The sequence below is a fragment of the Terrapene carolina genome, unplaced genomic scaffold, assembly GCF_002925995.2.
Source record: "Terrapene carolina triunguis isolate 2854851 unplaced genomic scaffold, T_m_triunguis-2.0 Scaffold211, whole genome shotgun sequence".
NCBI classification, from domain to species: Eukaryota; Metazoa; Chordata; order Testudines; family Emydidae; genus Terrapene; species Terrapene triunguis.
The window spans coordinates 40,476,902-40,493,018 of NW_020664562.1; positions in this window are offsets into that span (position 1 = coordinate 40,476,902).

Consider the following 16,117-nt stretch of genomic DNA (forward strand, 5'->3'; position numbering starts at 1 on the left):
TTCTTAATGTGCTGGCTATTATACTGTATCTTTCTCAGTACCTGCCATTGTATTTGAAGTAGAATCTGGGAACACTTTTTACAAAAAGCCTTCTCAAAAGTTCAGAATAAAACATTCTCATTTGAAATGCGGGTGTAACCCTTGAAAAGAAACACACCCTTATCCCTTCAGTTTGCAATTCATCCACTTGAAGTGATAATACTGCTATTATCATCACGGTAGACACGACGTTGGTATAATTAACTGAAAGGAGTGCGCCCCTTAGGATCCTAGGCATTTGATCCTGCAACATACTGAGCTGTTTATCCAAGCTGCTGAGTCCCTTCAACTTTCACTGACTTCAGTGAGAGATGTGGGCTCTCAGGAGCTAGCAGGTGGTGCTTAGCACTTCCAGGATCGGGCCCTTAAATGGCGACAGTGGGGCTATAACTGCCTTCTGTTTCAAGGACCTGCTGTTTCATAAATTGTAACGTTTTTAAAAAAATAAAGTAGCAGTAGGGCAGTTATATTAGACAAAAACATTTCCTTTAAAATAAACCCCTGCAAAAGATGTTTACCCACCTTCTTTTTGCCCTTATTTGTCATCTTCAAACAGTACATCTGGCAACACAAGGCTACAGCAGCTAAAAGCTTGGTAGGCATTGTAGGAAATAACAATTCTGTTGATTTTCTCCAGTGCTGTAACGGGTGTAAAGTATATTCTCCAGCAGAACTAGGCACATTATCCTTTAGCAAGTGTCACTGTACTTATGTTTTGCTAACAAATGTTATAATGCTCTTTCCTAAGTTTATAATGTCATAAGCACAGAGGAGGAGCATATTACTCCAACAATATGTTCACTCAGAAACAGTGTTTTTCTAAAGAATTACATCTAATGCTAAGAAGGGTACCAGGAAGGGTACTTTTACTTATTTTGTCCTGTATTTACAGAATGTAGCTCCCCCCCCCATCACTCACTATGTGTGTCATCTTCCGATAGAAATAGGAACCATATGGGTGCAGAAGTGGGTTCCCTGAGCCCTAGGGTGCCTTTAGCCAGTTCACTTGAAATCTAGAGTCTGTCCTGTCCTATCACCCAGTAGCAATAGAACATTTGTTCCCTGAAGGCCCGGCGCGCTGCCAGCAGCAGGTGTTAGACTGTCCTCTGGGATGAAGGCAGCAGGCGTGGGCATTGATGTGTGCCTATGACAAGATGTTGCAAATCTGCTCTCATAGCGACAGTGACAGCATCTGGGACCGTGTTGTGAGTCACCATTCTGCAACCATTAAAAACCAGTTGCCATCCCTTTCATAATAATAAATTAAAATATCACTCTAAATTGTGTTGGTTTCATGAAAGAAAAAAACCCACCCCAAATACGTACACTCACAAACAGTGCCAACCCATATGTTATCAGATAGATTGTCTGGGTTGTTGGTAGTTACACAGAAGATTTATGGCTATTTTTCAAAATTCACTTTGAAAATTGTTTATGGAAAAACACAATCGAGAAAAAAGTGTTTAAGAAAAAATAAAAATGATAGTGTCTGGGAACACACCTCTCTTTAGATTAGTCCATTCTTCGTTCGTAGAAAATTCAAACACAGACCCAATCAAGGCCCTGATCCTGCAAACACTTGTTCTCATGCCTAATTTTACTCCCACGAGCTAATGGGATGACTCCGATGTTTGGAGCTAAGCATTCTGCAAGCATCAGGAACTACGTTAGTATCTGCTTCTCTTTGATTTGTGTATTGGGAAACAATAAGAGATTGGTGGTAGCTGTCTGATTTCAAAGTGTCTGGTTTTGAAAATATTTGTAGGCAGGTGCATGGATATTGTTTCCACAGAGATAGTGTTTTTCCAGACATTGGATTTGAATATGGATAAAAGACAACTCCCCCCCCCCCAAAAAAAAAACACCAAACCAAACAACAAAAAATAGAATAACTTTATCTCTCGATTTCATTGGTCGCTTTGTAGCCATATAAATCCCAGACCTTTCTTCTTATTGACTTTTGTTAAATATAAGGCATATGGTTAGAGAAATAAATTATTGGGACTTCCCTTGACTAGTAATTCTTTGTTAGTAGGGCTGTTGGTCTGATATTTTGGGTGAAATCCTGAGCCTACTGAAGTCAGTAGCCAAACTTCCATTGACTTCAACAGCACCTGGATCTCCTCCATAGATCCTTGCCCCAGGTACCCAGCCTGAGCACTTATGGGTAGGCTACAATGCAATTTAAGAATCCAACTGAGAATACTGAAGGTAGAATCAATCTGTGGAGGTTGGAGAAAGAGGTGCAGTGTGCACTAGAGACATTATATCCCTCCACCCCAATGATAGGGTGAACATATTTACCAATGGGCCGCTGCTGCACTTTGTGAAAAGGTGAAGTACAGATAGGATTAGATGTTTGTCAGTAAAGTGTAGATTTCACAGTACACACAGGGACTGACAAAAAGATATGTCAAATTTACGGATAGGCAAAGTGAGAAAAATGCTGCTTGAGAACATGAGAATGTATTAGAGTCAAAATCCAGTTATTTAGACATTTGAATTAGGCTTGTTACAAACAGACTGGCAAATGAATAGTAAAAACAGGTATGATTTCTTGATTTAAGGATATTTACTGTTATGGACCAGGATGTAAGCAGTCTGGCCTAGTGGTCAGAGTCGGAGTCATAGCTAGTGGGTGGAGCAGGTGATGGGAACGGAGTCCAGGGTCAGCACCAGAGTCGATTTCTGATTACCAGCATTGGGGGTCACGCCAGAGTCTGAGCCAGAAATCAAAGCTGGATGTCAGAGCTGGACTCAGATGCCAAATACCAGAAGTTGGAGCCAGGGGTCAGAACCAGGACTGGTAACCGCTGGTCAGAAGCAAGGCATAAGGTCAGGAACCAGAGGAGAGGCAAGACTCAGACACAGAGCAGGAGCACAGTGGGAGCTAGGATTGAAGGCAGTGGCAAGGCAGGAGCCATGAGCAGGTCAGGTGCAGAGCAGATATCAGGAACAGGGTTGGGTGCAGAATGCGGGCACAGGTGGGGTCCAATGCAGCAGCAATAGAGAACCATCTAGTTGCTCAGACAACTTCCTGTGCTTCCTTCTGGCTTAAATAGCATGGTTGGACCAATCGGTGGAGCCAGTCAACTGTCCAATCAGGGCTCCTGTGGGTGGTGTCTTGGCTGAGGCTGTAGTCCTACTAGCTTCTCACCCTGCCATGTTTCAGCAGATGTCGAGTGGTGGCAGGATGCGATGGCTGCCTAGGAACTCACAAGCCTGGATCCCAGACCTGGGACATCACATTTACTTTGTATATTTTGAGACGTGATGCTGAACATTTTTAAAACCATGATAAAGCTTTACATTTTGAATCTCAGCATCTACTGTCATTAAATAATTGTCTGAATCCCTCAGAGTTTCCTGCAATTGTGAAAATTTAATTGGATAAAAATAGTGAGGGAGAGGAAAGCCGCTAAAAACCATAATTTGGGGGCAACCACAAAAATGTAAATAAATAAAAATCTAAAAAAATACTTAAAAATAAACATCAGTATTATCCATGGAAATTGTGTGTACATATAAAATATATAATTGAATTTTGCCAAACCTATGTATACACTCCTTGGGGGCAACCTTCCATCATGCAGTGGGGTAGAGTCAGACTATGTCCCCATCTAGAAATGTCCCATCTGGGAGGCTTGCTGCTCTCCCTTTTTCTCTCCTGTGACATTTGTTCCCTGCTTGAATCTGAAGTCACACATCTTGCCTGGAAAGTACAGTTGGGATTTTCACAGCATTGAATGATAGAATCATAGAAGATTAGGGTTGGAAGAGACCTCAGGAGGTCATCTAGTCCAACCCCCTGCTCAAAGCAGGACCAACCCCAACTAAATCATCCCAGCCAGGGCTTTGTCAAGCCAGGCCTTAAAAATCTCTAAGGATGGAGATTCCACCACCTCCCTAGGTAACCCATTCCAGTACTTCACCACTCTCCTAGTGAAATAGTGTTTCCTAATATCCAACTTAGACCTTCCCCACTGCAACTTGAGACCATTGCTCATCTGTCATCTGCCACCACTGAGAACAGCCTAGCTCCATCCTCTTTGGAACCCCCCTTCAGGTACAGTAACTCCTCACTTAAAGTCATCCCGGGTAACATTGTTTCATTGTTAAGTTGCTGATCAATTGGAGAACATGCTCGTTTAAAGTTGCACAATGCTCACTTATAACGTTGTTTGGCAGCTGCCTGCTTTGTCCACTGCTTGCAGAAAGAGCAGCCCATTGTAGCTAGCTGGTGGGGACTTGGAACCAGGGTGGACCGGCAGCCCCCTATCAGCTCCCCGCTCCCCTAAGTTCCCTGTGCAGCAGCCACCCAGCAGGCTATCAATTGCTGGCAGTTCAGCTGTCCCTCCCCCCACTGTCATGTGCTGCTCCTGCCCTCTGCCTTGGAGCTGCTCCCGGGAGCCTCCTGCTTGCTGTGTGTGTGTGTGTGGGGGGATGGGAGGGTTAATATCAGAGTGTCCCCCTCCCCCCTGCTCCCGCTTATCCCATCTCCATAGAGCGGGGCGGGGGGGAGGGAGGACACGACAGGGCTCAGGATGGAGGGAGCTTGCTGGGAGCAGCTGCTGTCTCAACTTGCTGATCTACTTAAAATGGCAATGTACTTAGAGTGAGGTCAGTGTACTTAAAGGGGCAATGCTCATCTCTCGCTCTCACGCACATACGGTGTGTGTCTCTGTCTCTGTCTGCCATGCTGTCTCCCCTCCCTCCATTTGTGCTGTCTTGTAGAGTGTGAGGCTACATTAACAACTTGTGTTAACCCTTGAGGGCTCAGCTGAATTCTAGTTCATCATTTAGCAGTAAGGCATTCCCTGGGAAATATCCCACCCTGACTCCACCACCTCAACCAAGCTTCACAATCATCATTGCTGTGTACAGTATTAAATTGTTTGTTTAAAACGTATACTGTGTATACATATATATAATACAGTCTTTTGTCTGGTGAAAAAAAATTCCCTGGAACCTAACCCCCCCTATTTACATTAATTCTTATGGGGAAATTGGATTTGCTTAACATTGTTTCGCTTAAAGTCGCATGTTTCAGGAACATAACTACAATGTTAAGTGCGGAGTTACTGTACTTGAAGGCTGCTATCAAATTTCCCCCTCACTCTTCTCTTCTGCAGACTAAATAAGCCCAGTTCCCTCAGCCTCTCTTCGTAAGTCATGTGCCTCAGCCCCCTAAACATTTTTGTTGCTCTCTGCTGGACTCTCTCCAATTTGTCCACATCTTTTCTGTAGTGGGGGGCCCAAAACTGGAAGCCAGATGTGGCCTCACCAGTGCCAAATAGAGGGGAATAATCACTTCCCTCGATTGGCTGGCAACGCTCCTACTAATGCAGCCCAATATGCCGTTAGCCTTCTTGGCAACAAGGGCACACTGTTGATTCATATTTGGCTTCTCATCCTCTGTAATCCCCAGGTCCTTTCTACAGAACTACCGCTTAGCTAGTCGGTCCCCAGCCTGTAGCAGTGCATGGGGATTCTTCCATCCTAAGTGCAGGACTCTGCACTTGTCCTTGTTGAACCTCATCAGATTTCTTTTGGCCCAATCCTCCAATTTGTCTAGGTCACTCTGGACCCTATCCCTACCCTCCAGCGTATCTACCTCTCCCCTCAGCTTAATGTCATCTGCGAACTTGCTGAGGGTGCAATCCATCCCATCACAGAGCCAGTTATCTCATCATAGAAGGCAATCAGGTTGGTCAGGCATGACTTGCCCTTGGTGAATCCATGTTGACTGTTCCTGATCACCTTCCTCTCCTCCAAGTGCTTCAAAATGGATTCCTCGAGGACCTGCTCCATGATTTTTCCAGGGACTGAGATGAGGCTAACCGGTCTGTAGTTCCCCAGATTCTCCTTCTTCCCTTTTTTAAAGATGAGCACTATATTTGACTTTTTCCAATTGTCTGGGAGTTCCCCCGATCACCATGAGTTTTCAAAGATAATGGCCAATGGCTCTGCAATCACATCAGCCAACTCCTTCAGCACCCTCGGATTCATTGCATCCGGCCCCATGGACTTGTGCATGTCCAGCTTTTCTAAATAGTCCTTAACCTGTTTCACCACTGAGGGCTGCTCACCTCCTCCCCATACTGTGCTGCCCGGTGCAACAATCTGGGAGATGACCTTGTCTGTGAAGACCGAGGCAAAAAAAGCATTGAGTACTTCAGCTTTTTCCACATCATCGGTCACTAGGTTGCTTCCCCCATTCAGTAAGGGTCCCACACTTTCCCTGACCTTCTTCTTGTTGCTAACATACCTGAGAAACCCTTCTTGTTACCCTTCACATGCCTTGCTAGCTGCAACTCCAGTTGTGCTTTGGCCTTCCTGATTACACCTCTGCATGCTCGAGCAATATTTTTATACTCTTCCCTAGTCATCTGTCCGAATTTCCATTTTTTGTAAGCTTCCTTTTTGTGTTTAAGTTCACTGAAGAGTTCTCTGTTAAGCCAAGCTGGTCGCCTGCTATATTTGCTATTATTTCAGCACATCTGCCTAATTCTGCTACCTTTGAAGTCAGTGGTAAAACTCCTGCAGACCTCAATGGGAGCTGAGAGAGGCCAAGGTCTGAGTCCTTTGAAAATCTCACCCTACGTTATTTTGCTTTCTGTGTATGGGGAACATAGCACCACCAATACACCTGCAATGAGCTATCTATAATTTGCCATCTCACTCCAAGGAAGAGTAAATAACTAGCAAAATAATTAATGTCTGACATATAACAATTAATTAACAACCACATAGAAACAGCCATTTAATGTGTGATGCAAAATAGGAATGGAAGAACCTGCTTCCCCGGGGAGCAATAGGAATCAGAGTTTCAAAGTTGCTGGAAGGTAAATTCTATAATTAAAAATATATATATACCTGGGGCTGTTTGCCAAAGTTGGGAGATTTGTTAGGGGTTTGTATCTTAGCTATTCCATCTGATCCTATAACTTACACCTTTGAAACTTGATTTGCAGTTCTTTTTACATTACATCATAAAAAGGCCTTTGTGGTGAGAAGCCTCATTAATTATTTGTTTTACTTTAGTGCCTAGACTGGAACCACCCTGTGCAATTTTTAAATAAGAGATGGTTCCTGGCCTAAATGGACAAGGCAGACAGAAGGTGGGAGGAGGAACAGAGGCACAAAGAAATGAAGTGACTTCCCCAAGGACACACAGCAGGTCGGTGCCAGAGCTAGAAACAAAACCCATGTTTCCTAAGTGCCGGTGCAATGCCTTGCCCATTGGACCACACTCCCTCTCCTGACAATTAGACACTAAAATGACAGACCCCATTGTGAGAGACACAACATCTCACTGAATGGAAGACGCTGAAACAGAGATTTCTAAACATGGCTTTGAACTTTCAATACATGATTTCCATTGTCTAGTAACGATTTACTTAGCTATCGAAGGGATGAGATCCTGAGAGTACCAGCCACACCCATTGAGCTCAGCTGGAGCCGCTGGGGACCAGCCCCTCTCAGACCCAGGCCCTGGCAAATATCATTACAGTTTCCCTTTAATCTCATGCCTCATTTGCTCACGTCATGCCCATGTTAGACCAGATTTTCAAAGCTAGACATGTGCCGTGTTATCCGCAGGCATCTCAATTTTAAACCCCGGCCTGTTCTGTTTAGCTCGGAAAAGAAATGCTCCCTCCCATCCCAAAGTGAAAAATACAAATACCCAGAGTAAATTGACAAGGAAAAAGATGAATGGTTTATTGAGAATTTTAATAAACAAACCCCATCCTATGCCTGTTTGATGGATCCGCTGTGGGTCTGCTGTTTTTTTAAAATGTCTCGACTGTAAATCAGCAGCCTGTGGAATTAAAATGGAAAACGAAAACATGTCATTGAAAGAACAATCTGTGCTAGTGTAAATGGTCACGGTGGCGGCCACCATTCCACACTTTAAAATGTACCAGGTGCAAGCTTTACTGGTCTGTTACAGAGTGATGCTTTGCTAGGGTTGCCAGTTTTGGTTGGATGTATTCCTGGAGGTTTCATCACTGGACATAAACTTTAATTAAAGATTAATCTTTAATTCCTGGAGACTCCAGGACAATCCTGGAGGGTTGGCAACCCTATGCTTTTCATGAACTAGAGTGAGACATGCTGAGATGGTTTTTGCTTAGTTTTGGGCCCTGCCATTGATATCAAAGTAAGGTGAACTTGTAGATCTAAAGCCCAGTGTTTTCCTCTCCCAGTAGATGCTGTTTCTTGCACAGCATGATATAATCTCATGATATCACCATGTCCTTGAAAGACGATAGCCCCAAATTAATGAATACCTTGGACCTTAATCTCTCAGCCCCGTCAGTTCCCCATCTGTAAAATGGGGATAATAGTGCCTCAGCTCCCCACGGTGTTGTGAAAATAAATTCATTAATGTTTGTGAAGCACTCAGACACAGTTGTGATGAGAACCACAATAAAGCCCATGAAGAAATTCATAATTCTGTCCTCAGAGCAGAGTTTGAATAGTATACAGTATGTAAGGCCTAGGACCACACACTGAACAAAGAGCATAAAACAAAATACTGAATAGCTGTTCATTGGGTGAGCACCATCAATCTTGAGTACTGAATGAGACGGGTCCTGTGGAAAAAAAATAGCATGTGATCATGGTGCATATGCATGAGGGGGCTGAATTAAGGTTGCACAGGCAACCTTAATTTGGTCATTTCCTAGTTTTTGAGTGTGAGACTTTGCAATATGGATAATGTTCTTTTAACATTGTTTTTATGTATGTGATAGCTATCCAGGATGTATTTTTCCCAACTGGCTGTGATGTTACACCCCGTCACACTGGCATTTTCACTGTCAGTTCAAAATAGGAAGAGGGAGGACTTGGGGAAAGGGTGTGGAAGTTCAGAAGAGTGGCTCTATGAGGGAGCCATGCTCACCCACTTATGGTTGAAAGTTAATTTGGTTTTAAGGTTGGGTGTGAATGTAAAGTGCAATAGCTATTCCTGAATAGCTCCATGGGTAGACAACTTATTCAGAAGAGAAGAGCAGTGAGTGGCATGATGAAGAAGCACACTCAACTCCAAGGGGAGGGCACATCTTGTACTGCACACCGGAGATGAGGGGAAGGAACATGGGTTATAAGTCAGCATCAGTACAGCAGGTTTATACTGCGGTTGTATGCAATTGCAGGGTTGGGTCTTGTCAGCAAAAAAATGGAAACCACAAAAAGAAATAGAGATTAAAAGGAGAAGAGATGAAAATGGTAAACAAACGGCAGAAATTTATGGACAATTTATACTCCATGCTGAAAGCAAAACTTGAAAAACGTTTGAAAAAGTCAGCAAACAAGTTAAAGTTGTTTGGCAAGCACCCACAGACCAGGCAACATAAAACGGCCTCTGGCTACTTGACAACATTGTGACAACAATCTGTGCGTAAGAACCTGCACATGAAAAACTTTGTCAGTGTTTTAAGCCAGTGGTTTTTAATCTTTTCCCTACCTGACTCATGCATCCGTGTTACAATAGAAAAATATTTCAGGACTCCTCTCTCATCTAGCTCTAAAGAATGGGCGTGTGGCTGTGAGACCCTATGTATTTAAGCAAAGCCACAGTCTTAGTTCAATTCAGATTTGTGTCTTTTGGGGCTGCAAGATTCCAGTACCACAGAACAATTGAAACTGTGGCTGTCAGGATGCTATGCTGTTTTATTTAAACCTGTAAGAGGAAGCTGTGCAGAACATGGGCTGGGGAAGGTTCTAGGCATAAGGTCTATAGTGAAGCAAAGAGAGAGAAAGTAGCTTTATGAATAATACAATTTCCTTTATTGTAATGAAGTTCTTTTTTTGGGGTGTTATTAGATAGTGATACTTTCTATGGTTCTTTGCAACTGTCAAATGAAAGTAGCTTATGCATAGGTAGTTTTGCCTTTAGAACAGATTTTATTTTCCCTGATCTCCTCGGGATTCTAGAAAACTAGAGTTATAAGTAATTCAGGTAGAAGTTATTGTATATACTCCTACCAGCTGACTTCAATGAGAGTTTTGCCTGAATTAATGTTTACTGAGTAAGGACACAAAGATTGGGCCCATAAATCATTCTTTTTCTAAAAGGACAAATTTAAGTAAAACAACAGTGGAATTGTATAAGTGCTAAAAAGGAAACATTGGATACTATAATTCTTATATGTATCCTTCCACTTGCTTTTTAAAGGGGCTGGATCTGGTCCCCATCCAGCAAAACAGTTAAGCATGTGCTTAACTTTAAAGATGTGAGTAATCCTATGGACTGAACTTGAAAAAATTGACTTCAGTGGAACAATTATTATTCTTAAAGTTAAGCACATGCTTAATAATACCCAACTCTTATGTAGCACTTCCAGCCATAGATTTCAAAGTGTTTTAGCAAGTAAGTGTCAGTATCCCCATTTTAAAGATGGGGAAACTGAGGCACAGAGTGCTTAAGTGACTTGGCCAAAGTCACTGTTTGCTGAAGAGGTCAGAGTGCTCCACACCTGGCAGGATGAAGCCCAGAAAGCTGTGGACAATACACACAGTAAAATCGGTGTGCCTCATTAAGAAGAAAACACAGTGGCCCAATAAGTAGCTAATGATGTTGACTGTCACAGTTCAGGGTAATTGCACCTATATTTCCCCTCTATGGTCCCTTGAGAGCACCCACTCTTGGTTCCTGGCTCCTGAGCCATTACCTCTCTTGGGTGGAGACTTAGTTCCTACTGAACCTGCTATGGCTTGGAGGTGCTGCAAGGAAGATGAAAATCTCCCTGGGTCTTAGCCAATTGGCTCTCTGGCAGAAAAAATTCCTTCCTTACCCTCAAAGGTGTAACCAGTTAGACACTCAGCCTCTACCAGATCAGACTCCCATTCCTAGTACAGGGTGGGGCTGCTGGAATGGAGCCAGAAGAGGCTCCACATGTCCTGAGCTCCGGGTTAAATCCCTGGAGCTGGGGGATGCAGGCCAATCAACAACCTTCCCCACAACTAGCCAATGTGTACCGGAGACTCCGGTGTTGGGGGGGGGTACCTGGTGTCCTTCATCCATTGTCTCCCCCCCCAGTAGTAATGGCTGAGGAGCCAGGAACCAAGAGTGGGTGCTGTCAAGAACTATGGAGGGGGAATATAGGTGTGATTGCCCTGAATTGTGACAGCCACATCATGAGCTACTCTAAAGCAACTGTGCCACTGTGTGTTCTCTTCTTAATGAGGCATGCAGATTTCATTGAATGTATTGGTCACAGCTTTCTGGGCTTCATCCTGCAAGGTGTGGAGTGCTCTGGCCTCTTCAGCAAACGTACCTAACTGAGGTACTCGGTTGAGCTGTCCGTTCATCATAACTTGCAGCCAGTTTCCAGTGTGGTTAAAAGGATAAAATGAACAATTCCCAGAGGCAGAAGACCCGGGATTTTTGCTGGTGGGCCTTGGGCTCATGGGCTAGGGTAAGACCTTGATTTCCTAAGGATATTGCAGGAAATTGCCACATGTGTCCCAGGGGCCATGCGGGAAATCAGAATCTGTCTCCTGGCCATGTTTCTTTGACTGGCAGGAGGGGAAGAATGCCACAGAAGTGATGTTCTCAGCTCCTGTGGGACACATAGCTTTGTGATGCTAGATGATCTTAATGGTCCCTTCTGGTCTAAAACCTACAGACCTGATTCTTATTTACATTAAGGGCCCTTTATATTCTTCTGGCAATGTAAAGGGGCGGTAAGGTGGGTGTAAGTTACACAGTGGAGATAGGTCTTAGTGTAAATTAGAATCAGGGCCTACTAATATCACCATACCATCGCAGCCCTCACTGAATTATTTGGTGGTTGAGACAGATACTGCCAAGCCTGTCTTAAATGGTGCTATATGTTTTTAATGTGGAAACAAACCTATATACAAATTTCTATGAAATGCCGATCTACATCACCTGTTTGCTGATTAACGTGATGGGAATTCTTGCTTGTGTGCAAACGTAGGTGTCTTATCTATGCTAGCAAAATTGCTAGGATTGTTAAGGGTTGTACGCTTAGGACAAGAGGTCAGCTGGTGTAAATCAGTCCCACTCTGCTGATGTCAATGGGCTAGGCTGATTTACACCAGCTGAGGATCTGACCCTGCAATCTGTAGTGTGTTGGGTAAGTAGGGCTTACTGTGTTCTTTTCATATACCTGCCTCATGGACTTTGGCCCAGAGTACTACAAGATGCTGTAGAAAAATATGTCGTGAATATATTTGATGCTATATGACAGAGGGCCCTGGTAATGTTGGATTATCTGTCCAATCTTCTGTGGGTTCCTTTGTCTACCAGACTGGGGTTCCTCTAGGTTGCCTACCTGTTCTGAGTGCTCTGTTTTGTGTCTTTAGGCAACTGGTCTCTGCCCTGTTAGTCACAATCCTCCACCCCAACCAACCACTGCGTTTTGGACTCAGGTCTGTGTTATCTTTCACTTCTTCCATTTCAGAATCCTATCTCTTTGTACAACATCCCAGAATGACTAAGATTTACGATATACTTCGTGGCACATCTGAGACACTTTCTATGACCCTCTAATCCTAGCCCCACAGGATGTGATTGTAGTTAGGGGACCTTTCATTAAAGAATTATTCATGTAAAATCCCATAGTTGTGAGTGTCCAGAACATGAGTCAGACCTGTCACTGCATGACTCTTATAAAACTTTCTCCCCACCCTTTGATGTTGTAATTACCATATTATTTAGACTACAAAACAGCTCTCTCCTTTCTTCACTGTGGTATGCCTGTCATTTTCTGGTGATTTCACCCCCTACTTTATAGTGCATGCCACATAGGGGTTGAAATTTAGCAATTGAGGGGGAAAAGGTGAATTGCTAACATCTGTCTTTCCACTCTCTGCTGAATGAAAAGCAAAGCAGAAATGCTACTTGTGTCTGGTGCATTCTAAGCAATGAAATCTGCACACAACCATTGTAATAATGTATAGCTTTTTTAACAAGCAGAGCCCTCCATTCTTACCAGAGATTTTAGAGCTGTTATTAAAAATAAATCTCACATGTCCCTGCTGTGCAATCAGCCCAATGCTCCAGCCCAGCAGAGCACAGCCTTTTGGTCACACTTGTATTCTATCAGTGGACATTGTATTATATGTACTGGAAGCATCTATTAGAAAATCAAGATTACTTTTCTTTCTAATCTCTCATGTGCTAGTGACAAGAGCCATATGAATAGTGGGTCTGCCTGATTCACAGTGGCCACAGCAAACAAAAATTACAACTTTATCACTTAGGAAGCTGACTATTTTTAAGAGTTTGAAGGAATCATGAAGATGGCACTAGTCCAGGGGTGGACAAACTTTTTGGCCCAAGGGCCACATCTGGGTATGGAAATTGTATGGCGGGCCATGAATGCTCATGAAATTGGGGGTTGGGATGTGGGAGGGGGTGAGAGCTCCAGCTGGGGGTGCGGGCTCTGGAATGGGGCCAGAAATGAGGAGTTCAGAGTGCAGGAGGGGGCTCCGGGCTGAGGCAGGGGGTTGGGGTGCCGGGGTGTGTGTGTGTGTGTGGGCTCCAGCTGGGGGTGCAGGCTCTGGAGTGGGGCTGGGGATGAGGGGTTTGGGGTGCCAGAGGGTGCTCTGGGCTGGGACCGAGGGGTTTGGAGGACAGGAGGGGGATCAGGGCTGGGGCAGGGGGTTGGGGCGCAGGGCATCAGTGGTGCAGGCTCTGGGCGGCGCTTACCTCAAGCAGCTCCCAGAAGCAACAGCATGTCCCCACTCTGGCTCCTATACGGAGGCGTGGCCAGGTGGCTCTGAACGCTGCCCTGTCCGCAGCCGTCGCCCCTGTAGCTCCCATTGGCTGTAGTTCCTGGCCAATGGGAGCTGCGGGGGAGGCGCTTGAGGTGGGGGCAGCGTGTGGAGCCCCCTGGCTGCCCCATGTGTAGGAGACAGAGGGGGGACATGCCACTGCTTCTGGAAGCTGCATGGAGTGGAGCAAGCCTCCTACCCCGGTCCCAGGCTGGAGCGCCAGAGCAGTGCAAGCCCCAGACCCCGCTCCCCAGTGGGAGCTTGAGGGCTGGATTAAAACATCTTGAGGGCTGGATGCGGCCACCGGGCCATAGTTTGCCCACCCCTGCACTAGTCTGTGTGTTGGGAAGATGTCACAGGCTGAGTTGGCCCTTTAAGGCATTGGGTTTAGCCCCACCTCTGCCTAGCTACCTGGCGCCAGTGATGGATTTGGACTTGGGCCAGCAATTAGTTCAGGGATCAGGAACATGTGATAGCCCAGAGCAGGGCTTACGATAAGAAGGAGTTCTGTAGGAAGCAGGAAGACTCCTGAAGGCGTTCCACGGTCATGGAAGACTGGGGCAGAAGCTTTCAGAAGATGATGCTTGAGGAAATGTCAGGCAGCAGGACCTCCATTTTGGGAAGACACCTCTGAGCCCATCCAGGGGCTGAAGAAACTGTGGCACTGGGGAAAGTCTTGTTTTGATTTAATTTATCAGTTGAACTGTGATGTTGCTTCTATAAATCATACTCCAAGATGGGGTGTCATGTGGCTTACATGAGAGCCTGGGTACAGTTAGTGGGAAGCCCAGGAAGGAAAAACTGAGGTAGTGGCAAAGTCTGATGCAGAATCAGGTAAGACTGGAAAACAGAAGGGTTTCTGGGAGTGGATCAAGGCTCTTGTCAACAATAAGACTCTATTTCCTTTCTTTTAGATCCTACCTCACCCCCTCCTGAAGGCGTCTCAGAATCATAGAATCATAGAATATCAGGGTTGGAAGGGATCTCAGGAAGTCATCTAGTCCAACCCCCTGCTCAAAGCAGGACCAATCCCCAACTAAATCATCCCAGCCAGGGCTTTATCAAGCCTGACCTTAAAAACCTCTAAGGAAGAAGATACCACCACCTCCCTAGGTAACCCATGCCAGTGCTTCACCACCCTCCTAGTGAAAAAGTTTTTCCTAATATCCAACCTAAATCTCCCCCACTGCAACTTGAGACCATTGCTCCTTGTTCTGTCATTCAGTACATCATTCAGTACAGCCAATTGGAAACCCAGTAGTTGAGAGATGGGTCCATTGGGCAGATTATAAACAGAAGAGAGGAGCAGATGACACTGCGGAGTGTAGTGTAGTTAGTAGTCCTTTCCCACACTGCACTTGATCTCTGCTTCAGGAGATGCGGGGAGAAAGAACAGGCAATGGACAGGGGAAGAGTCAGGCTGGAGTCATTTAGGAGGGCATGAAGTAGTACTAGGGAGATGAAAGGAGTGCATACTTCTTACAGTTTGTCTACACTGGAAAAATAGTGTGTACTTAACTTGGGCCAGGATAACAGTGAATACAGGGCAGCATGGCTTTTAACTCCGGCTAGCAGCTCAAGTACAACCCCAGCCTTTCCTAGGGTATGCCTACAATGCAACTGGGAGTGAGCCTGCCAGCCCAGAATGTCAGATGCGTGCTAGTGGGGCACAAGCTACTATGGATAAAAATAGCATTATGGCCATTGCAGCTTGAGCCCTCAAGCCCACCCAGCCCTCTAGGCTTGAAAGCCCCTGAGCTCCAGCCTGGGCCACGAGAGACCATCCATACTCCTTATTTTTAGCATTCTAGAAGGAGTCCCGCCAGCACAACTCTGTCTGCTCAGGCTGGGAAGTTCGCTCCCAGCTGCAGTGTAGACATGCTCCTATAGGCCTTAACTCAAGCTGCTAACTGAAGTTAAAAGCTGAATTGCCATGTCTTCACTGCTATTTTAACCCAAGCTAGCTAACGCAAGGTAAGAACACCCTCTTTTTAATGTAGACCCACTCCCTAAGGCTAACAGGGAGTGACCAGAGCTGGAGGATATGAGGGAGAGCTGAGGACACTCATCCTCATTGCCATCTGCAGAGGAGGAATTCTAAGCATCTAAGAGTTAAAATACTACATTTGGATTTGCCCAAAATGGATATGTTTGCCATTTCTCTATTTCTGTCATGTAACAATCTGTCGTTTCTTCACCCTATTCTGGATAATGGGCTAGTAAAATCAATTATGCTGCTTATTTGTTTCCTCTATGGACATTATGTTTAGCTAAAGAATAGGAGTTAGGAGTTTAATAAGCCATAAAAATGAAAGTCTTTGCTGAA